At 33.6% G+C, this 25,693-nt stretch overlaps 1 pseudogene across 1 annotated transcript; it reads right to left on the bottom strand.

The window, feature by feature from the left end:
- Window positions 1–127: 127 nt before the first annotated feature.
- On the bottom strand, window positions 128–4,081 carry LOC143570085 (uncharacterized; annotated as a pseudogene). Its single transcript, XR_013141863.1, has 6 exons — window positions 3,904–4,081; window positions 3,557–3,827; window positions 3,287–3,466; window positions 2,632–2,978; window positions 2,260–2,551; window positions 128–316 (listed from the first exon to the last, which is right to left on the bottom strand). The product of XR_013141863.1 is annotated as an uncharacterized LOC143570085 (transcript).
- Between the last annotated feature and the right edge of the window lie 21,612 nt (window positions 4,082–25,693).

Raw genomic sequence — 25,693 nt, 5'->3', positions numbered from 1 at the left:
TAAAAATATAAACCCTAGTTGCCCCCGTGGACGTAGGTTACAGACCGTAACCGAACCATGTAAATCTCGTGTCTTTTATTGCTTTCGTGTGTGCTCTAGATCCTAACACAAACAGACGTAGGTCAAGTTAAACTGTGGCTGTTTCCATATGCATTACCTCATAAGATCCATAGCCATAAAGCAACATAGGATCAGAACCATCAAGTTTCACCAGATCCTTTCGGTAGGCAATTGATATAGGAACACAAGTGCCATCTTGAGCAATTGCCCACTCTCTTTTAGTTACATAGTTTGAGGAATCAAAGCCACCAAGTACCTGTTTGTTTTCCATCAGAAAAGCAGTCCGTTATACCTAATAACTGAAATTTTACACCTAAAAGCAAAAAAACAAATGGAGAACTAACAACATGTTCAGCAGCATAACAGAAAGACTGTATTCTTTAAATAGATGCCCTTTAATGTTAGACTTAATCGTTTGGGTTCACATGTGAAACTGTAAAACGTGTCGAGTCTTAGATGGAGTCTGATTTGGGTCAAGAATAATCTAGAGTCGGCTTTTGATTATCAGTTAACTTCGAGTTTGTTTATTTCTGGAGGTTTATTTTAAGAGTTCTATTATAAGATTTAGATAGTGGTCTTCATTTGGTTTCCTCTATAGGACAATTTAGTTTACTTATTCTCCAAGTTTGAGACTATTATAAATAGTGGGTCAAAGTCTATGCAATTGTGTACTCTAAAATTCAGTTTATCTAATACAACAATCATACCTAGTAAAAATCCCACCAATAGCAAAGCTATTAACTATTGGCAGTAGGGGTGGTAAATGTGACTCATGGGTTGTAGTAAAATGTATGATGGGTCAAACTAAAAAAAGAAAAGGATTGAAAACGGATTGACTATTACTATTATATATATATATATATATATATATTATAATAGTATATCATTTAGCACTTAAAAATGAATGGATAAATACATAGACACGTTACATTAAGTTAAATTAAAAATACAAACAGCAAACAAGGGAAACTTGGAGATGTATGAGGATATGACAAGAAATAATTAAAGCAACACGAAAAAAAATACGGTAAAGAAAAGCCCTTAAGATTCGTTCCTAACCAAAAGCTATACACTACCCCTAGAAGTCAACCTTAATCCTACATCTCCAAGAATTGCTACCCTCAACCATGTCCTCGAATGAGGGGTGCAGGTCAATGTCTAATCCTATAGTCCCAAGTCAGTTTGGGTCTACCTCGACCCTTCCTCTCCTCTATACTAATGTTTTCTACGGACCTAGCAAAAGGGTCGATCAATGTTTTGTCAAACTCATGTTCCTGTGTTTTTTCTTTTATGTTTGATTCTATTCTTTTATGTTTGATTCTAGGCCAACATCTGATGTTACCATAGTTATCAAATGCACTAGACGCACTTAAGGCGCATAGACCTCACTGAGGGCCTAGCGCTAGGCGCAAAAAAAGTGTGGGCCTCGAAAAAAAAAGGCGCATTTAAATAAATAAAAAACAAAAACAAAATCTGTAATGGAAAATATCACTTTTTCAAATACCAAAATAATTCAAAGCCATAATCCTCAACATAAAGTACCAAATCATCTAAACACTCAAAGCAAGTACCAAAATGATCGATCTCTTGTTATTCATGAAAAAATCTCAATAATCTGCCATAATAGTGAAAGTTACTGATGTGACAACTATTTGTTGTAAGTATTTATTTAGTAGAAGCATTTTGAAATGTTAATTGTAGCCATGATAATTAATGTTACTGATGTGATCAAATGAGAGAAATTAATATTTATTTTGATAACTTTGTTCCTAGCTTCTTGCTTTGTGATATTGAAAAACCAGAGATGAATCATTTGATAGTAATATTGAGTTGATTTTGTTAAACGTATTACTTTAGGTAAGTTGTTAAACTAAGTTAAGTAATAAATCAAAAAACAAATCACATAAAAGCAAGCTAAAAAAACTCAAAAACTCTAGCAGCTGCCGACTAATTGCCTAAAACTGCGCCTGCTTTTATGGAAAGTGCTGCAAGTGCGCTTCGACTGAAAAAAAACGCCTAGGCGCAAAAAAATAACGATTTTAATAACTATGGATATTACTAGTAAAAAGTAAAAGGTGTACCAAAGTATCTAAGAAAACTAAAAGAAGAGAAAGGATGAATAATAATAATAATGATAATTATAACAATAGCAATAACAATAATAATAATAATAATAATATCAACTGTTGTGTAACTTACAGTTTCAATTTTCTTGAGAACAGAAACTCCAGAATTCATATCATAATCATACGTAGAAAGGGGTGTTCTCAAAGAGCTATAGGAAAACCGCAATATACTTGAAGAAAACTGTGACTCGTCTGGCTCCACTGAATAAACCGGGTCAATAAAGTCAACAGTTTTGCCACCTTGGAGACTCTGAAGTGGTTCACCAACAGCTGGAAGTGAGTAGTAAATAACCTGCGGTAAACCCTTTTCACGCTCATAAACCACAAGATGGCCACTAAAAAGTCTTATGTCCTGTATTTTCACACTAAAAAAATCCAAAAATAAAAGAAATGAGTTTGAACCTAGTAAAAAGTAACTGAAGTAAAGTTGAAAGTTAACATCTACCTTTCTCTGTGAGGAAGAAGCATTGTAGTTGCATTTACATCATTTAGGGGACAAGCAAGTAGTTCTGAATTAAATGCCTCATTACTCCTCCTTTTGATGAAAAAATGATCGCCACGATGGCTGACTGATGTGTCAATGCCTTCTGACCGAGGTGTCAAAACCATAAGACCGTTTTCAGGCTTTGAGATATCTAGGTAGAAAATAGACCTTGTGGTTTTACTTTCTGATCCAACAAAAAGATAACTTTTGCTCTCGGAAGCTACAAGATCCAGAGAAAACATATCATCCTTTTCATGATAAAGACATGAATCAGTTGATTGATTTGTACCCAGCTTATGAAACCACACCTGTAAACACCCAAATATTATTATGTCAGAAAATTAATGTAAGATTTGATGCCTCACTTTGCTGTTAAAAGTAGGGCTGGCTTCCCGAACTTTTAAAAAAAAACTTTGTTTGTACTTTTTTTTTCTTTTTTTGAAAAAAATATGTATTCTTAATGTTCAAACCCAAATCATAACCAAAAAGCCCATTTAAAAATTGAATTCTTTAAAGCCTATAAAAAAACTGACCCAAATTTTTTCTTGGGTTCGGCCCAAAAACGAAAAACTGTTGGAAGCTTCAACAGTTTAAGAAGCATAAAAATGATTATTACCTTATAAGGCCTAAGAAATTCATCCATGGTGATGTATAGCAAAGCCTCATCACCTACCCATTCAATATAATCAGTTAGACCAACCGGAGCACGAGTGTCTGCATCGATGACATGAACGGTATAGATCTCGTCTCCTTTAGTGTCCTCTGCGTATGCTACCAACTTATGATTTGGGGAGACCTAAAAGAAAAGAAGTAATTTGAGAAAACATATGGTTTTTTAGAGAGAATATTCAATTATTCATCATTCCATTCCAGTGGTCTGTCTTACTTTAAAAGCACCAACACTGTAGAAGGTGTGGTCTTTCGCCTCAAGATTTTCATCCAAAATGAGATGCTCGGGTGAAGCTGTTGCCATTACATCTTGAACAGATGGAGTGTTGTTGTTGTTGTTGTTTTGTGCCAATGCTGCACGTACTCCTTCCCCTTCAAAGTCCGCTGGTAATAGTAGTAAGGGCCCCTGCGTATGGGTGCAGAGATGTCATCCTCTTTAATGCGGCCTCTTAGCTCACCATAAATCTCATCTTCCAAGGCTTTGCTTCCTAAATAAAAACTTCTAAGGTTTATGAGAATAAGTAAAAAATTATTATAATAATAATAATAATATGTTATGATTACCTGACATGATGTGATGAGTATAGGCGTTTTCTTGTTGAAGGTGAGACAGAATTTGAGGATTGGAGCGAGTGTCGTCACGGAGCCAGTAGTAATTGTCAACCCTGACGTCTCCGAACATTTCCATTTCATGCTTCACCTTCTTAGCCACGGGAGGCTCAACACTACTAGTAGCCATGGATGAACACCTGGTTAATCTAAATAGGCGTCGGGGACAGGAAGAAGAGATGAGAACACGCCCAATTCCCACTCTCAACATCTCATTTTACCTTACCCCTCTTTTATTAAGCATGAACGAAGGTGAGGAGATAACAATAATAATAATAATAATATCCAGGGCATTTTCAAATATCATTTTCTTGCTAAGTACCTTATTACATATTTATTCTTTCATTAAAAATCAATTGTATATTTCTCTTCTCTAAATCATACATGTTACGTATCTCTTCATTTCATTAAAATTAACTAACTAAATAACTGTTTTACTCTTAATGATATAATTAAATAAGTCTTTGCATATATCCACTTCCTTAAAACGTCAATTACATATCTTCTCAAGTTCAATCCAAACCGAGTCGATGTAAAGACGAACATATCGAACACTGATAAACCAATTGGCATCGAATTTTTTAATCAATAGTCAATATAAAAAACTTTAGGATTTTAATTTTTTTTACCAACAAAAACAACTCAATATAGTCAAAAAGTGTACATGAGACGGCGGGATTCGGAGACAAAAAGTGGTGGTAGTCATTTATGGCGGTGATGAGATGGCCAAAAGCTTGCCGGAAGTAAGTTGGAGAATATGATTTGAAGGTATGGGTTTAACTCTATAATTACTAATATAACTTTGTTTTTTAATTAATTTATTAATGGTAAGAGATATGGGTAACTTGGTATTTTGAGATGAAAAAGGGAAATATGTAATTGCTTGTTTAAAAAAATGTTTATTCAGTGGTTCTAAATTAAAAAAATGACTTTCAGTAGTCCCCCGTTAAGCCTCGAAATGTTTATTCAGTGGTCCCCCGTTGAGCCTCGAAATGTTTATTCATTAAGTTGTATGTTAATTCATAATTACATAATGTTGTATGTCAAATTTATTTATTTCAAATAAATTCTTTGGAATTTAAAAAGTTTTAATTAGATCTGAATTTTGGGTTGTTTACACAAAAAACCAATAATAACCACATCATCAACCATGATAAAACCTTAACCTAAATGAAGAAAACATGACTAAAAACTAATCTAGAATAAACTACAAAGTGTGTCCTTTATACCTTGGCAAACATATGCCACGTAAGCACCACACCCTCGTTGTAACATGCGTGAAATTCCAAGTGTTTGATTTGTTAGTATACATATTTGCATAGGCGAATCTACTTCATAATTAGGGATAGCATCCGCTACCCCTCAACTTTTCGTCGGTACTGTAATTTTTTTCATTTTGGGTTGGTTATCGTATTTCGCTACTCCTGAAAAATATTGCGTTGCCCCTAACTGTTTAAAGTCCAACCAATTTAAAAGTTCAAATCAAATAAATCCCAAAGCAAATAAAAATCGTTAACCTTTTTTTCTTTCGTTTGAACGATAAACATTAAACAGAAACAAGCTCAAATAGAATCAGGCTCAACAGAATTATTATTTTTTAAAGTTCAAATCAAATAAAGCCCAAACAAAATGTCTAAAGCAAATAGAAACCATTAACCTTTTTTTTCTTTTGTTTAAACGAGAAACATCAAACAGAAGCTGGCTCAACAAAATCATCATTTTGAGTTGAAGCTTTTAATACGGTTTTGAATATGCAAATTCAAGAACTTGGAAATAGATTCAATGAGGCCTTAACTAATTTGTTAGAAAGTATGTCCAGTTTAAATCTATGATATTCGTTTTCCAATTTGACATATCTAAGATAATGGCATTTTCGAAAATATATCTGAATGATTTTAGTAATAAAGAAAGAATGTGTATTTCGAGTGATCGTACAACTTTTTATCACATTTTAAAAGAAGATAAATTTGCAAAACTTGGTGGAATATGTGACCTTGATCATGTAAGAATGGAAACCGAAAAGCATACCACTTTTCCTTTACTTCGTCGAATATTAAAGCTAGCGTTGGTTTTACCGATTGCAATCGCAACCGCTGAAATATGTTTTTGTTTCGTTTACATTGTATGAAATACGGTAAAAAAATTCTGGACGTTACCCCTGAGATTTATGTCTAGATCCGCCACTCGGTATTAGTATTTTTATATATGAAATGTATCATGTATTCATCATTTCAAGCTTATTCTAAATTACTATGTGAAATACGTGATTCTAAATTTATTTAGTAATTTACATATTTAATTGTAAATATAGCACGTTGAACCGGGAGTGCCTACATAAGTATTTTTAATCATGCAACATAATTTTATACAACAATAGCTACCATTCAAAGGTTGGAATGCCGCATGCGATAGGCGTTGTAGAAGTTCTGTTTTGTTGGGGAGAGATTGGTTAGAAAGAGCTTGGAAGCTTAGAAGTCGTTTAAGAAACCTCTTAAAGTTTGATCAGATTAAAGTAAGAATAAAAGCTGCACAAGAGTGTCAAATGTCTTATGTTGATAGGCGATGATGACCGATTGAGTTTAATGTTGCCGACAACGTGATGCTTAAGGTCTCACCATAGAAAGGAATCATTCGATTCAAGAAGAGAGACAAACTAAACATATTGGGTCGTTCAAGATAGTGGCACATGTAGGTGAGGTGGCCTATAAGTTAGAGCTACCTGCTGAGTTGGATGAAATCCACTCCACCTTTCATGTTTCCCACTTGAGAAAGTATCTTGTTGATGGCACGACCCATGCACTCTTAGAAGATATCAAAGTTGATAAACGATTGAACTATGTGGAACAACCAGTTGTAATAGTCGATCTCAAAGACAAACAACTAAGAATCAAGTTTATTCCCTTAGTTAAAGTCTTGTGGAAGCACTAGAAGAGATCATATGCAACATGTGAAAGAACGTGATACTAACGTAGATGTACGTAGGATCGATAACGTGTTATCGGCTTTAACCTTAAAGTGCAGAATCCATCAAAGTAAAAAACATAAAAGTAACTTTGAAGCCCATTTCATTAACTTCAATAATCAATACAAGATGATATGACGATATTAAGGCTCTTTCTTTCTCTATACAACACTTTCTCTCTCTAGAAATCACCAAAAGTCTCTAACTAACGCATAAGTCTAGGCTATTTATAGACATGTGAAAACTGCCTAGGGGTGCATAAGTTATGCGCCGCATAACTTATGCGTTCCCCAGGAGAACTTATGCGCTGGAGATTACAACATTTACAAAATATGACATTTAAGGTACTAGACCTAATACAAGACATTAGCTATAGACGTTCAAGTATCAACAGACTCCCCCTTGGATATAACTAGGTCTTAGTCTAAAATCTTCAATCTTTGTTAATCCAAAATCTGACTTTGAAGCTATCCAACTACAGCTATATACTTGGTATAGTTTTAACAGTATCCCAGCCACCTAAAGATTCAGTTTGTTGATCTTGATCGGATTATATATACACATAGATGGTGATAGAAATTTTCAACGGATCACCATCATTGTATCCGGTCTGTAATATATTTATCCTGATATATTGCATGATAGACTCAATCACATTAACATACAAATCAGGAGATACTAACCAATATATGATCTTGAATAATCACTTTTCGTCCTTTCTTTGTAAATCCTCGACTTCTCATCTTCTTAATCAACCCTTTGTCATTATCTGAATCATCCTCATCATTCTCACAAAGAATCAACATATGTAATTAAACAAAAACTTAGTAAACGTGATATATAACCATCGTATATGTCACTTTTTACTAAAACTGTAACATCCCGGAAAATCCCATATTTATTTTGGGTTAAAATGTCAACTTTGAAAGATGAGGGATTAAAAATATTTTCAAGACAAGTAATGGGAAAAATGAGATAAGAAAACTAAGACATCTCATAAGAAAATTCCATCCCACATGGAAAGAGGGAAGAAAATGGAAGCTCTTTATAAGGAAGAAAGTTTTCAGAGTAATATTCTTATGTGGCTAACCACTCTCCATAGTCCTAGCGGAGGGTGCAAAGCACCCGACGCGCACGGGCACGGGCGATGGACGCAATGTGGCGTTTTGATGGCGCACTTTGTACTTCGCACGCTTAAGTGCCGCCTTTAGTATTTTTGAAAAGTACAAGGACTAAAAGTGAAAATCATAATTTGAATCCTTTGCGCTACGCGAACAGATCAGATTTAAAGTCTTTGCGCTACACGAAAGACAAAATGCATAAACCAAGATTGAGTTGGTTCGCGCTACGCGAAGTACTGAGTTAAGATTTCTTCGCGCTACGCGAAGTAACTCCTATGCATGCATGCCACATGTGGACATGTGGCACCGCGTCAAGCCACGTGACACGTCGTCTGATGGCTCAGCAAATATAATGGCGGTTCGCGCGACATGAACGACTGGACCTTTTGTCCTTCGCGCTACGCGAAGGAACCCAAAAACGGCTATAAATAGAAAGGGTCATGGCACTTCCCATCTCACACACCAACACACATTTTACACACATAGTTAACCTCAGGAAACGTGCCGATCTCGTAGAACATGCCAAACTCTAAAGTTCTAACAGTCTAAGCTCTAGAATGCAATAGAGAGTAGAAGTACTACTCAATTAATCTTAGGTGTCTAACTCTTAATACCCGTTTGAGGTAGTTCCGCTTAACTTATTATTTTATTATTATAATGGCTTAGACCATAGTCGGGGGGTATAGTGTCACACTCCAACCTACGGGGGAATATGTCGGGGCACAACATAATTGTGTCATAGCTCAAAAGACACTAAAGTAAAATACACGTGTTAGTATCTAAATTATTCATTCCATATATCAAGTACGCAAAGCACAACATTGTCTCAAAAGAAATAAACATTACAACTTAAAATAATTAAAATAAAACTAAATAGGTCTTTATTCGTCATGCAACCTAAAGTCCAACTATTCTTTAACTTGTATCTTCATCCCAAAAAAACTACCTGCGTAATGTGTGAAAAAAATATAGTTTGTTAATATAAAGTTGAGCAAGTAATCACAGTTTTAGAATATATATATATATATATATATATATATATATATATATAATATTGAAAAGGCAATTCCTTGCATAAATATGAACTACTACAAGTAGCATAACAATAATATAAAAATTGTGTTTTCACTCGAATCACATAGATAACGAGCTACTCCGACGGTGTATGATCATACTAATGAGGATGAGGATAAGATACCAACAACCATAACTCAAAATTAAACACATAGTCACATTAGTACGTATAACTAATTGAGCAATATCATATAAACGCAAATAATGGAATTGTAGTGTGAAATAAAATAATTGAGTTGTGAATGCATAATGCCCCCAAAATGTAAAGCGGTAAAAATGGGGATGTGAATTACTTAACTTACGGGTGGATGACGATAAAAATTAAAGTGAAAGCGGTCGAGCTCATCGAGATACGTCAACAAAAAGGTCCTATTGGTTAACGATTGTATCCATAAATTATAAACGAAATAATTATAATAACAAGACTATGACGGTTTTAAGATTTGATGGGGTTTTAAGTTTGATATTTATTAGTTCGGTTATCAAAATTATCGTGGTTTATAATTGGTTTAAAAAATGGCTATGGAGTCCTTTAGGGTTTAAATTATTATTATATCTATTTATTATTATTATTATGCTAGATTTACACATGAAATATATTTAACGATTACTACATATATTTTGTATTTATGCTATATTAATTATTGATAAATAAGTAACTATTATATATAATAATATCGTTAAACACTGTAGTAATATATATATATATATATATATATATATATATATATATATATATATATATTAATATATGTATTAATGTGAAAGTTAAACGCAAATTTACTTCGGACGTTAATAGGTTATTAGTTTGGTTCATTTTAATATACGACGAATATATATATATATGTTGATTGGTATTTCATTTATATATCAATGTATATATAAAATATATCTATGTATTTATATATTTGTATATGATATGTTGTTGTCGGGAAAATTTAAAAGTCCCGAAAATAATAGCTTGGGGTTCGGTTTTAACAAAATAAAGTTTATTGGTTATTATATTACTATTAAAAGGTTTAAAATAAAAGGAATAAAAAATATTAGACAAAACCGGGTCTGGGAGGATCGAACCCGGGTCCCGCCCGGCTTGAAGTTTTAACTCCTCATGCACCTGCCATCCAGGCAGGTATCTAACTCATTAACCAACCCCACTAATTTAATATATACAGATTCAAGAGTTCATAATCAACCCTTAAACCCTTGAGTTCGAATTGGCTTAATTGATCCATGTTTGGTTAAATTGGATTGGGCTTAACGTTTATTGCATCAAAGCGATCTCAAAGCTGATCAGAATGTCTTCATGGCTTGAAATTAGGTTAGGGCTTAGTGTGGTGCTGGTAAGGAGTGTGTGGGTGCGTTTAATTGAGTTTTGATATCGTTATATAGTGTAAAGATGTTAGGGGCATCTGTAACATTTCGGCTTTCCGTTTCATGTTTTGTACCCGACCCGGTTCGTAATCGGTTAAAAATTATTAATAAAAGATCTCTTTTATTTAATTATTCCTTTTATATATTTATTACACTATTAACAATATGCAAAACTAACCCCTAAACTAAACTTTAATCCAATTTTGCATCACACATCAAAAAGCAAGGACTAGGCTGCAAATAATATTCAAATTTCCTTCTTCCTTCTTCCTAAACCCACCGACACTTTCTTTGCAATGGCAACTCGCGTTTTTCGGCCTTAATCGTGGAATTGATTATACGAAAATGATTCTCCGTTATTACACGATCTCACTGACACCTTAAACATGGAAATTGTTTAAAAATTGACAGCTAATTTGTGTAAACAAACTCGCGGCTACCCTAACCTTAATACACTATAAATATTAAATACTCGTCGATATCTCAATTAAACTCGCTCACACATTCCTCTCAACATCACGAAACTAACCCCTAACCCAATTTCTAATTTCGTAGCCGTCAAGAATCAGTTCGGACCTCAAGCTTAGCCGTGAACCGTTATTGTTCTTTCACCCTCAATTCGCAACTGTTAATGGTAATATTTATATGCATTATGCTCGTTTTTAATCGGCAATCAAAAACCCTAAGTCAATTTTATCATACAATGAACCAATCAACGGATTTGAATTCCTAGGGTTCATAATTGAATATGGGTTCTGGGTGAAACTGTTTAAATAGTTTGCAGATCATAAACAAACACAAACTAAAGCACCAGCCTGATGGCTGGTGCATTTCTGGCAAAGATACTGAACCGGCCCAGGGCGCGGGTTCGATCCCCTGGACCCGGTTTTATTTATTTTTTTGTTTTCTTTCATCATCTATTATTTTTAATATACTTTAATAATAATAATAATGATAAGTAAACCTTGTTTTAGTGAAAACAAACCCAAGATGTGTTATTTTGGTCATGGCTTCCGCGTCGTACCTATTAGTATGGATACATACACTTAGACATATATATATATGTGTGTGTATCATATGATATTATATGTATATATGTATATCATAAATGTATATATGTATATCATATGTGTATATATATATATGTATATCATATGATATTTTTATATACACTTACATACACATAAAACAAATATTATTTATTTATTCATTCATTTATACGTTTCCAAACGATCTAGCTTAAAGAACCGAATAAATTCTCCCATGGTTTATGTACATCCGAATACTTTATATTTAATATTAATGTTTCCTTAAACACATATATATTGTTTATTTATTAGTAAAATTCGTTTTCTTAAAAAAAATTATAAATAGGAATAAAATATATCGCTTATATTATTTACCAAAGAATAATATTAACACTAATAATAATAATAATCATAATAATAATATTAATAATACTAATCTTAATTACAATAACAATAAATAATGCATCTAAACCCTAAACGACTCCCAAATATCTCAAACCGATTAAATCTCAATAATGACATTGAAACTAATAATATCCCATCAAACTCAAATCGTTATGCTTTATTAATTCTTTTCCTCATTTATCAATTATGCTATCGTTAACAATTAGGGCATTCTTGTTGACGTATCTCGAAGGCTTGAACGTGCTCATTCTCACTTTTTATTATTATCTCATCCGCATTTAATCCACATATAAGGTAAGTAACTCACATCCCCCTTTTTACCGTTTTATATTTTGGGGGCGTTATGCGTTAATCATGTTTTCACTTTGATTCCACTATTTGTATTATATGATAATGCTCAATTAGTTATACGTGTAAATGTGACTATGTGTTTATTTTATGTTTGGTGGTCGGTATCTCATCCTCATTCTCATCCTCATCCTCATCCTCATTAGTATGATCATACGCCGTCGAAGTAGCTCGTTATTTATGGGATTCGAGTGAAAAGACAACTTTTATATTATTGTTATATTGTCGTTATGCTAGTTGTAGTATTTCATATTATTGCAAGAAATTGTCATTTTTATATTATATGTATTCAAAAACCGTGATTACTTGCTCAACTTTATGTTGACAAACTATGTATTCTCCCGCATGGCGCATGTAGCTATATTGGTTGAAGAAACAAGGGATTAAAGAGTAGTTGGACCTTAGGATGCATGATGAATTAAAGACTATTTATTTCTTTTATTAAATTGTTAGGTTTGTTTCTACGAGACAATATTTGTGCTTTTGTGTACTTGAATAATATGAATTTAATAATTTAGATATTGACACGTGGATTTATTTTAGTGTCTTTTGAGATATGATACAATTATATCGCGCCCCAGCATATTCTGCCATAGGTTGGGGTGTGACAGCAGCCGCGGTTCGTTTTTGGTAAATTGGTTGTCAATTAATCATAGTTTACCATATTTAATATGTCATTTAAACGCGCTTTAGGCTAACAATTGATTTGGTATGATCAATTATGTGATTTTGGCCGAAAATTTTGGTTCAAGAAAGGTGGGGGGGGGGATACCGACGGTGGTGAACGAGGAGTTGGAGGGAAGTTGATTTTTGTACAATAATTGCTAAATGGTCCTTGGTCTTTGTATGGTTATGCAAGTTAAGGCAAAACATAGTTAAGGGGTGATTATTGTACATTGTTGATAGTTATATGCTTTTATAAGATAAATGATACCGACACCGAGTGTCGGGAAGTGACAATAAATAATCAATGATCGAAAGTATTAATAATTATTGATTTTATTAGATAACATTAGTCCGAATAATGATAAAAGTTTTAAATGGCCGGGTTTTCGGGTCCAAAAGTTGACAAATGCTACATATAGCCCGAACCTTGATCACAGTTAACTATAATATAACTTTTCATAAGTAAATGTTATAGTCAAATTATTGTTTCCTCATGATTAAGAAACATAACCATTCATACACAAAGAGTATAACTAAAATTATATTTCTTTATGATTAAGAAATATAATATTCATTTACAAAGGTTATAGTTAAAGTAATGTTTCTTCTTGAAAAAGAAACCCAACATAAATGTTTATTCCTGAAGAAGAAATATAGCACATAACTGATAACAAAAAAGGGACTAAATGTTCAAATATTTTATATAAACAAATGATTTGTTAAGGTTAAAGCTATACAAAATAGACTACGAGTCTGAAGCTAGATCGTTGATCTAGATATTTATATAAAGGTTATTCTTGTACTATAGGTTCGAGATAACAATCAATCAATCAGAATCAGATTCATAATCAGAAATCAGAAATAGGAATCAGTAACATAAACTAATTACAAACAGGTGTCAGTAACAAAAACTGATCACAAACAGGAATCAGTATCAGAAACTGATTACAATAAAAAAGGTGAATACGCCCTAAACTTTTACAAACTCTTTTAGAGTCAGATTGTTTTCATAGGATCTACGAATCCTTAAAACCTTGTGTCACAATAATAAGAAACGGCATACTCTGGTTAAAAGTATACATGTGCCTAGATCCATTCATACATGGTGACTCGGAGTTCCCTGAGGTCATGCATATCATCAAACATGCCTCTAGAAGTCTACGGGACTATTCAGAGAAATGATATTGTGTATAAGATTAATTGCACATGTACTTAGGGTAATTTTATCCTAATTAAGTTGGGTGCCTAATGAGTAGTCACAAAGGTATTATTGTTGATTTCACATTGGTATATAAAAGATTTTACAATAGAGTCAGCGTAATTCACCGGCGGTGTGCTGAGAAATCCCCCCCCCCCCCCCCCCACACACATTTAAAGGAAACAGTAAATGTTAGAACATAAAAGCAAGACAGATTAGAAGATGGAGATATAGTCATTAGACGTTATATGATGGCTTAGATATTTTATTCAGAATATTATAAAGAATCATATTTTTAAAAGACAGGTATTTGAATTATCAAAACGGGTATTTAAATCCTGAGTTTTCCGTATAATAATATTTTATTCAAAAGAGTTCTGCTGATATTTTGTCAAGCTGGATTTATAACAAGAAATGGATATTTGAACCCAGCATTTTTATAAAAGAATTTTTATTTTAAAGGCTCCGCTAAAACAAACCCGTAACTCTGATATGTTTACAAAACAGATACCAACTAACGGGTGTTACACCCGGGCCCTAACTCGGGTGTGACAAAAACAGTCCCATATAAGTTTAACGGAGACTTCTCACTCACCGTATATGGCCATGGATTTCATCACTAAACTCATAAATACTCAAAAGTAAAATGATAGTATCTGGGTAATCATCGATCGATTAACCAAATCGGCTCACTTCACTCCGATCCGGGAAAAGTACTCTGTGGAACAACTCGCTCAAATCTATGTTTGTGAAATTGTGTGCCACTATGGTATACCATTGACCATCATGACCGATCGCGATGCTCGCTTCACTTCTCACTTTTGGAAATCGCTTCAAAAAGCTTTGGGAACTCGCCTTGATTTTTGTACCGCTTATCACCCTCAAACTGATGGACAATTCGAGTGTACAATTCATACCCTTGAAGATATACTTAGATCGTGTGTACTTGATGTTGTGGGAATTGGGATTCCCATATTCTGCTTATTGAGTTCTCAAACAACAATAGCTTTCATTCTAGCATTGGTATGGCTCCGTTTGAAGCACTCTATGGTTGTAAGTGTCGTTCCACGATTTGTTGGAACGAGATTAGTGACGCTAAAATCACCGATCCAAAGATGGTTCAAGACCATTACCGATCACATCAATCAAATCCGCAAGAATCTCCTCGCTACTAAAAGTTGTCAAAAGAGTTATGCTTATAAACGGCGAAAGCCTCTTGTAACACCTCGGTTAAAGTGGAAACGCCCGAGTGTGACGTACAGATTGTTCAAAACACATGTGACACTATTAAGTGACAATATTATCATTATTGATTTACAAGTCAAGTACACAAGTTTGCATTAAGGAATACAAGGAAAATATAAATACAATAAACAATTTGTCTATTTGTTTAAATAACCTAAGTCTAGTATTTTCTCCAAGTGTCATCCTATAAAGTTTATACCTGTAGCATATGCATAAAATAATGTCAACTATATGAATAGTTGGTGAGTTCACACAGTTTGATATAATACGTAAAAATCATACAATTCCATGAAACTTGTGAAATGTGCAAACAAGGGTTCTTTACACTCGATACAATGGACCTGAGTGTAAAGAACAAACGAAGGTCCTTTCCAGTTGGTACACAACCAACGTACTCGGATATGAGGTCCCTTTTCTACTCGATACAATGGACCTGAGTGCAAGGGGGGGGGGGGCGTATGACCATACTTATTGAGGCAACCACTTGAAATCAACGCACGTAAACAAATAAGCAAGTAAACACGCAAGTCCACATAGTGAATTGTATTTTGTAAGCAACATCATAAATACTTGAAGTTTGGTAGGTTGCATATACTACCCCCAAAGATATTAAAACGTCTAAAAAGGGGGTGTGAGAAACTCACCTCGAAATCGAATATAAACTTTGCAATGAAAACCAAAAGCATGATAACGAAACCGAAGCGGTCAAACATCACGAACTATAAATGAAAATGCAAAGAAATCAAGACTAGCTATCGGGATTTAATTAACTTTGATTTTAGATATGTTGCACTACTTTAATATGTATTTTAATATCTTAATGCATTAATATTATTTTAAGTTTTTAACGGATTCTTAACGAACTAATTATTATTTTAACTTATTTTTTATTAATAACTTAGCCCAATTATGAGAAATATGATGTTTGCGTATTACAGATTTTAAATGATAGTTTTAACTCGAATTATAATGGTATGAAATCGAATAAAGTTATATTTAATGGTTTAACGAATTATTATTACCGAAATAAAGTTCAACGGAATCAAAGCTAACGAAACTAACATTAAAGTTGCAACGGACTATATTATTTAAAATATTATTTCAACTAATAAATTATTTTTAATATGGGAATTTAATTATTTACGAAACACGGATTTTATCTTAAAACGTCTATTTTAGAGTTTATAAATATTAACGACAAAAAGAATTATAAAGTGAACGAGATGGAAATAAATATAATAAATAATATAATATTGTTAACGGGTTTTGAGAAACGAAAACAAAAGGGTTGTAGGTTCGAATTAATATTAAAAGAAATTTAGTTTATAATAAATTTTATGATTTTATTTAATTTATATTTATTTATAACAAACTAGAATAAAAAGACAAGACCTTGAAAAGAAACAAAGAAGTTAAGACCTGACCCGGGTTCGATCCCAGGTCTTGTGGGTCAGACATAAGTGAGTTAACCAGTTGAGCTAGATGGTATGTTGTTAATATTAACAAAAATTATTTTATTTATACTTTAACTCAAGTTCATCTTCATCACTATACAAACCCTAGATCCAATAATGTTAATTTGGTCCTTGTTCGTTTAAATTATGATAGGGCTTTTGATTTATGGCTTACAAAGATCAAAATGCACATAACAAATACCTGCAACTGCCATGATTCGGCGGCACACCAAGGTTTGGTCGGAATGAACTTGAAGGATTAATCATGGATCATAGAGAGTGTTTTAGATGAAAGAATGGTTATTAACGAGTTTAGTTTTAGTTAAGGAGCTTATTTATACTAGTAATTGAGTCGTATGGCGTTTAATGGTGATTAATTGGTTTTTAAGGATTCCGGTGGTGATTGCGGGAATTAATACACACGGTTTAACTTGATATAACGCGTTATGGTCGCTTATTATTGTTTACGGTTACATTCTAAACGGTTTACGGAATTTAATTTGGCTAATAAGCGAGATTGGTGGAGGATTTGAAGTTCGCCGGAAGCTGGGTCTCCTCGTCGGATAAGAAAACAGAAACTGAACATATATATGTTGTTAAAATGTTCTTCTTCCTCACTATACAAACCCTAGATTCAATACTCTCAATTCGTTTGATGTTTGTCAAACTAACTTAGGGGTTTTGTTTTTTCGAAGAAAAACGAATCAAAATCATATAAAAATTACCTGATATAGTTCTTGTTTGACGATGAACAAAATCTTGCCGGAAAAACGACTTTGGAGATCTATTAAGATACTACAGTGTGTTTTTGTTTAATTTTGTGAGAACCGAGCCCTGGTGCGAAAACGTGAATAATGATCGTTATTAATGGTGGAGCTCGGATCTGAGCTAGGATCGAATCGTATTCACTCTTGAAAGGTGTTTGGACGGATGAGTGGTATTGGGAGAGAGCATGAATCGATTACAATGAACAATAAACTGGATGAACACATATATGTAATCGAATCACAAACATAAAGAAAGATATGGTGGTATGATTTCATTAATCAAAAGATTGTCATACAGGAGCACTCATACATACACACATACATACAATAAAGATCAGCCACCTCCGGGAGAGCTCATCCCGGAGGCGGCGGGTCTCTCATAGGGATAAAACCCTATATCTCACCTAATACACAATACACTCATACTAGACAAATTAACAAATACATTTATTTATACTAGTCTAGCATGTCTTGGTCTTCAAGCCATCCACCCTTGGTTGAGACAAAAAATATTAATTATTTTTCACCCATAATAATAATTCGATGCGTCGGTCTAAAATATCAGTCCCAACAAATTTCGATGTTGTGAGTGAGTTTAGTTGATTATTTGGATCCTATTTATAGGACGAATTGGAACGTAAGTTGTTAATTGGTCCTAATTGGGTTTGATTAACTTGACGGTGGTTTTCCGGTGGGTTTGGGGTTTAAATCGCACAATAAAGGCCGTTACTGCGTTATTTGATGATGATTAACAATTTGCAGTTATAGTCTACGGGTATTACTAGCTTTAATTGAATCCATACGTGTTATGTGGTGTTAAAAATGGTCGCCGAAATTTACCTGTCGTCGGCGGCTACTACGGCCGGGAAAACAAGAGGCTAGGAAGTGGGTGGTAAAATAATTAATATAATATTATAATTTAAAGTTAATTTACATATACAACCCTTGAACTTTGAAACTCTTTTAAAAACATAATTAAAATATAGATACACTATTAACCCCTCTAGTTTCATATTAGATTTAAAGCAAAATTTAATTATAATTACGAATTGAACCATGTACTTAGGAATTAAATAGAAATTGAATATTTTTCGAATTAAACCCATATAGTTCAGAAATCGTTTAAACAAAACTTTAAATCTCGGAGGTTTGTTAATTGAACAAAATGAATAATAAACGAGCGAACAATAACCATAAATTATCGTGGATATCAGATTAACGATAATGATGATCACGAATACCTTGAAACGTAAAAAATGGTCGGTTTAATAAATACAAGTGAAAATTCATATTAATGATATATATATATATACACACACACAAATAGGGGTGGGTTCTAGTGAAAACTCCTCTTAAAAAGAAAACTTAAAAACTCCTAAAAACTTCTAAAAAACTATTTTTAACTTTTTAAAATTTTTTTTTTTGAAGTTTCTTTTTTTTTCCATTATTCTTATATGTTGTTATTGGTTCAAAAAAAAGAAAAAAAAACTTGTCGGTAACCTCGTCGTTATAGTGCGCATGTGTAATAGTGTGCATTGCATGTATGCAAAAGTGTTTGTATTACATAGAATACAACACTATTGCACATATTTGATACACACTATTGTATATATGCAATATAAGACTAATACACACATCGAATACGCATTAGTACGTATATGTAATACATCATTAACGCACATGTGCACCACATCGACTTTTATTTTATTATTATTTTTTTCCATATAATACAACACTACTACACATATACAATACACAAATATTGAATATATGCAATAAAACACTATTAAACTAAAAAATACATAGTAATACACATGGATAATACAACGGTATCGCACAGTAATACGTATGTGCGTTACAGCGGTTTTTATTTTTATTTTTTTTATATTTTTCGAGTAAAATATAAGAAAATATAAGAATAATGGCTAAAACAAAATTTTGAAAATATTTTTTTATTTTTAATTAAAAATAATTCTTTATGACTTTTTAGGAGTTTTTAAGTTTTCTCTCTAAAGGTGAGTTTCTCTTGATCCTCTCCCTATATATATATATATATTTATAAACAAAACCGAAAATTTATATTTAATTAAAAATAATTCCCTCTCTCTCTCTCTCTCTATATATATATATATATATATATTTATAAACAAAACCGAAAATTCGAAATGGGTTGAGTTTTCGCATTTGAAAAGTAACGAATGTTACAGTTGGGAATCACGACGTGGCTCAGAATTTACTTGGGAAAGTGAAGACGCTATGAAAGAAAAGTATCCGCATCTCTTCATCTTTTTGGGCAAAATTTCCAAAAGTCCCTAGCTACTGTGACATTTGTCATTTTTGACTCGATTTGTATATGTTTTTGTATTGTAAACCTTACACTTTTTGGTTTTTGGATCGTTGGATATAACTAAAATGATGGATTTTATGTTATGATTTGTTTCATACTTGTCGTGCTGTTATATTACCATTACCAGTTCTTAACTTGCGTTATTTACGCTAAAAATTGGTTTTAAACAAGTCCTTTCGCCAAAATCGTCAAAAAAAAAACATTCTGGAAAAATACCTCTCATGGCGCCTCGCGACTCAGTACCCTTTGTTGGCCGCACGACACCACCACCTCGATGCAGTAGCAGTTTCGTTTTCATTCATTAAAGCCCCAAACTCGTGTTTTAACCATCCAAACTAATCAAGACTTAACCCATAATTATTCTAGAACCCTCCAAACATGTTTTTATACGTGGTCATAATTTATTTAAATAAAAATCATTTTAAATAAAAGAATCAAAGTGTACCTGTTTATCCACCGGACAAACGAATTATCCATTTCCTCAAACCCTAATCGTTTCCCATTAATATCCGCTCAATCTCAGTCATTTCACCTGTTCATTTTCACCTTCTTCTCCTAAATTTTTTGATCTTGCAAGTTGTTCTGGCTAGTTTTGTTTAAATTTGATTTTAAAAATCAATGGAACCGAATCTTGCATTTCGATCCATTTCGAGTATATATTTTTGATATTTTTAATTTTTATAAGTTAATTTATCTTAAGAAAATCATTTCATATTTATTTAAGGTTTTTGAACTTTCAAACACATATTTATGCATTTTAGGCCCGCTTGGTCATTTTCAGGAAGTTTACTTCCTTAACTTTCTTGTTTGAGTTTAGATCTGGAAATTTTACTTTATTTTAATTCTTTGGTTTTGGACACGTGTTAACCATTCTCGGTCTCATACCGAGTCAATGACCGAACACTCGTTTAAACACTTTATTTCACTTTTAAACAAACATATTGTATAAAACGCTTTAGATCTGAGTTTTTCTTTATATTTTAGTTATTATATGGTTGATATGAAAGTGTAGAAAAAATCTTGGCTTGAACCCAAGTTTCGGGTAAAAACCGAGTGAAACCGAACACTCATCTTAACGATTTAGTCAATGTTCAAACAACCAAAAGTTTAATCTATCTTTTTAGTTATCCTTTACTTTATATTTCTTATATTTCTTAAGATTTGGAACTGTTGAAACAAATCTTGGCTTAAACCAAGTTTCGGATAAACACCGAGTAAAAGTCGAAGTTCTCGTCTTAACGAGCAAGTCATTGTTCAAACCACTAAAAATCTTACCAAACTGTAAGGCCCCGTTCCCGGTAACCCTAATTTGGTTTTGGATTTACTCATAAACACAGTTCAAAAATCAGAGTTAATTAAAAATTTTGCGGAATAATTAAAAACTTCAAACATTACTTTACAAAACGTTCATTCTTGTCTTAACGTACAAATTGTCTTTTCATAAATAATTCATTAAAATAGTCATAAAACTTCATCATGGATGCCAGTCTCTTCAGTCCATGCCCTTTGTCCCTCCTTAAGCCAGCTGTCTCAACCTATTTGCCTACGTGCATACTAAAAGTTAGCTACGCTGAGTGAGTTCTAGTTAATCATTTAACATACAATACATTCATATCCTTACTCATACGCATCCGAAGATACGTATTCATACCTTATTTACTCTTACTTCTTTCATACAAACTTTATATACATGCACACGCGCTTACATATTTTCTTTCATAAGGCCTTGTGATTTACCATAGGCTATTTTATCTCTACCATCACATATATTATTAGGGTCTGGTCCCTTCTATCTCAGATCTTATTAGGGTCTGGTCCCTTCTGTCTCAGATATTATCAGGGTTTGGTCCCTTCTGTCTCAGATATTATCAGGGTCTAGTCCCTTCTGTCTTAGATATTATTAGGGTCTGGTCCCTTTGTCTCCAATAACCATACATGTCATGTCACTCGATCATACATTCATTTTCATTCAATACTTTACATATCTTCTAGTAATGTATATAAGTATATATACATATTCATTCATATAAACACTCCATAATAACATTCAATACTTAGTCATACATATAACATACACTTACCACTTAAGTTAAGTGTATTAACAACTATCACAAAGGAGTATGGACACAGCCCCAAAAACATAACGGATAAAGGGGCTAGAAACTCACTTGAAGTAGGTTTCTCTCGCCGTTAATAGTAATGCGCTTCTTTAGCTGTGCACGGCTAATTGTATAACACATTACGAGTGTCAAATATCCATTACTACTACTTCTTATATCTAAGTCAATGACACCCTCAACTAACCGTGGTCCGGGGGCAGCGCCCCTGGTAGTGGGGTCTAGGGGCGGCAGCCCCAAGTAGGGTCCAAGGGGCAGCGCCCTTGGCTGGGGTTGAGCTGAATTTTATAAAATTTCGCATGGAAGAATTTCGCTTCGCATGCAACTGTTTCGCTTCACATGTGTTTCGCTTGGCATGACTGTGCAATGCGAAATTACCTTTTTCGCTTCGCATGGTCATGCGATGCGAAATAGCCTTTTTCGCTTCGCATGGCTTATGCGATGCGAAATTCTTCTTTTTCTTCGTTTTTACCATTTAATGGCTGATGTGTTGTAAAACACACGTATTTTCCGCACCTTTTATCTACGTAATATATTATATTTTATGTGTTTTTACTCGTTTTAGATAGATTTTACATACATTTATTAATCTTGTAGGTTTTGGGTAAAAGAAAGGAAGAAACCGGGACTTTTCGAGCTTTTTACGAGCCTTTTACGCATACAAGTTCAAGACAAAGCTCAAGGCCCGACCCGTATGCATCATGGAGGCCCAAGACCATATTATATTATATTATATAAAAAAATAAAACCCTAATCAGCCAAATATAGCTGCTGATCGGAAAACAACAGCACAACAGCAGCCAACAGCAGCACAACAGCTGCTGATAGGAATTTCCAGCAAGAAAAAAGAAAGAAAAAGCTTTTGTGTGCTTGGGTTTTGATCGTGTCACGGCTAGGGAAGGAAGAACAAGCAAGAATCAAGCCTCGGAATCATTCACCACTGTTTTACAGTCGAGAGCAGCCCCGGAACACCTCATATCCTTACCTCTTTTTCATTGTTCATACACTTTTAGTTTCTTGCTTAATTGTTGAATTGTTTTGCAATTACTTGAGAGATTGAATTGTTTATGATTAGGATTGATGGTTGGTACGAGTTTTATGATGATTTTATTGAGTGTTTGCTGCTGTCCAATTAATATGCTTGGCTAATCTTGTTAGTTCTACTAGGAATGATGATAATTGTTAGGTTTTGATGAGTTTTATGGATTGTTTGATTAATAGACCTTAATTGTTATTGTAAAGTTTGATTTAGACATGAAATAGGTTGTGTTTAAGTACTGGAAAATTTGGTGATTCATTGCATAAACCCCGTGTGTCGGTTGATTAGTTTTGTATTGATTGATCGGTGCATTGTTTGATTCTAGACTTTGTGTTTAGGGTTTGTTTGCGGTAGGTACCACCGTAGGGTTTTGTTGCATGATTAGTTGGATTAAGTACAGCGGTTAAACACCTTTCTTGAGACCGAGAGGTGATAGGAAGTTAGGGTTGTCTCACTGCCTTTGCATGCTAGAATAAGGATTGCGCGAGAGCGAGTTCGTTTCTTGTCAGGTTTAGGTGTTTTGAGCGACTAGTTGATCTATTTTGGTTTAAGTTGAATTGTTCCTCTATCCTTGGTTGTGTAGTATTCATTGCCATTAGGGTCGAGTGTTGGTGAGACCGAGAGGTGATCCTTCATTAGAACACGTTAGCAATTGTTTCCCGGTTTGGTCGTTTTAGCCGATTTTGAGTAGTTTAGGCTTGTTGAGTGAGACCGAGAGGTGATCCAGTGAGCCCGAGCGATCCTTAGTCGTGTCATCTTTAGGGACCGGTGTCTTGAAGTCATCCAATCCATTAGCTTAGGCCTACAATTTGATTCAGACCTAGGTAGACGTTTTTCTCCATCCGAAGTCAACTCAGTTAGCTTTCCGTTAAGTTTTCTATTTTAGGTAACTTTTGTCAGTCAGTCTTGTTAGTTCAGTTAAGTAATTAAAAATCAAAAATCAATTAAATATTATTCTAAGGTAGGTCTTGTCTAGGGTTAGTGATCGTTGGCGTCCTACGTGTCCACGTGTTCGATACTCGGACTTCCTAAGTCTATACTACTTGCGATCGGTACACTTGCCGGTTGTGTGTGGTTTTAGGATTTTCGTTTTAATATTAAAGCTTAGTTGTGAGGGTCATTATTATAGGGTTATTAGACACACATCATGGCCATTTTACTTCGTGACTCATCCTCAGGACCCGATTTTACCCTTTTTAGGGGTTTTGGGTTGTACCAACTTTGCATACTTGCGTTTTATAAGGCCCGAACATCACATTTTTACCATATAACATTCTCGTGGGGTTATAACTTATCAAGTTCATGTTTTTCTTCCATCATATACCCCGATCTAACCTTCTATCAGTTTGCATGTCGAATCCTACCTAAAACTTAACCTTTAAAACCAAAACTCACCTTTTGTTGGTCTTGGGTTTGGATCTAGACAGATCTGTGGAGCTTGGTGGTGTTTCTTGTTGTTTTATGGTGTTTACACCCAAGATTCTTCCTTCCTTTTGCTTGGATCCGAATCCGAATTGCTAGAAAGAAAGCGTGTGTTTTCTAGTGTGTGTGTTGTGTATAGAAATGGTGAAAGGATGGGGATGGCCTTATATAGGAAGCCATGGGCCCCACCATCCACCTCCATTCCAATCTTATCCAAATACAAACACGCACACAACCAAACTAACGACACACCGATAATAATAAAACTTTCCGTTATTTATTAATTCTCAAAATACGGATGTTACACAAACCTTTTTAACTTGTGCTTCGATTTATATTATTTATATTCTAAGATTATGATATGTCGGAACCAAACTTGATTTTATACTAAGATCGAGCTGACTTAAATCGCTTAAACCCGAGTTTGAGACTTTAATTAATAAAAATTCTCAAACTTGTTTAAGCTACTGATTATATTGAAGTAATTCATATAATTAAACATTTTGGTATGTTGGATTTTTGATTTGGCACTTTATCCAGTCCCAAACCGACTAAACTGAACGAATATTTAAAATTCGGATCCTGATGCTTACATTAGCGTGATCATGCACAATAGCATTAAACCAACTCCCCTATTTAAAACTTAACAAATATTAAGTAATATTAAAAATCAAAGACCCGTTTCATGTAAAACTCATTTTATCTTATCCTTACTTTATTTAACCACACTTTTGTAAAGTATAACTAAAACTCTTGAAAACCCATTATTTTTGTGAACTTTTATACCATATATATTACATCTTCAAGACTCAATATTAATATAAGATCTTTCATTCTATGGCACGCACGTTAAACCGTCGGGCTCGCTTACTTAAGGATTTTATTCTAAGTTTTCTTCATCAACGTCACTTTTTTCCAAGTGAGAAATTTCATCCCTGTTTTCACTTTTATATTTTGGGGGTATCTTGGATACTTACTCAAACAAAAATGATAAGACTTTAATCCTCAAATAGCAAACACCAGTTTATATGTTACTTAGAATAATTGCCCGATTATATGTTATATGCCTCATATGATTAATTACTAAAGGTTTATTGCTTTTGTTGGTTGGCTTCATCCTCATCCTCAATAAGTTTGATCATAAGCACCTCCTTATAATTTCATAGTTTTTACCTATTAGA

This window comes from Bidens hawaiensis, unplaced genomic scaffold, assembly GCF_021521415.1.
Source record: "Bidens hawaiensis isolate Kalapana, Puna unplaced genomic scaffold, B.hawaiensis_p1.1 tig00001269_1, whole genome shotgun sequence".
In the NCBI taxonomy this organism is placed as follows: domain Eukaryota; kingdom Viridiplantae; phylum Streptophyta; class Magnoliopsida; order Asterales; family Asteraceae; genus Bidens; species Bidens hawaiensis.
The sequence above is the reverse complement of the archived record's forward strand: the minus strand, read 5'-3'. Positions and strand labels throughout refer to the sequence as shown.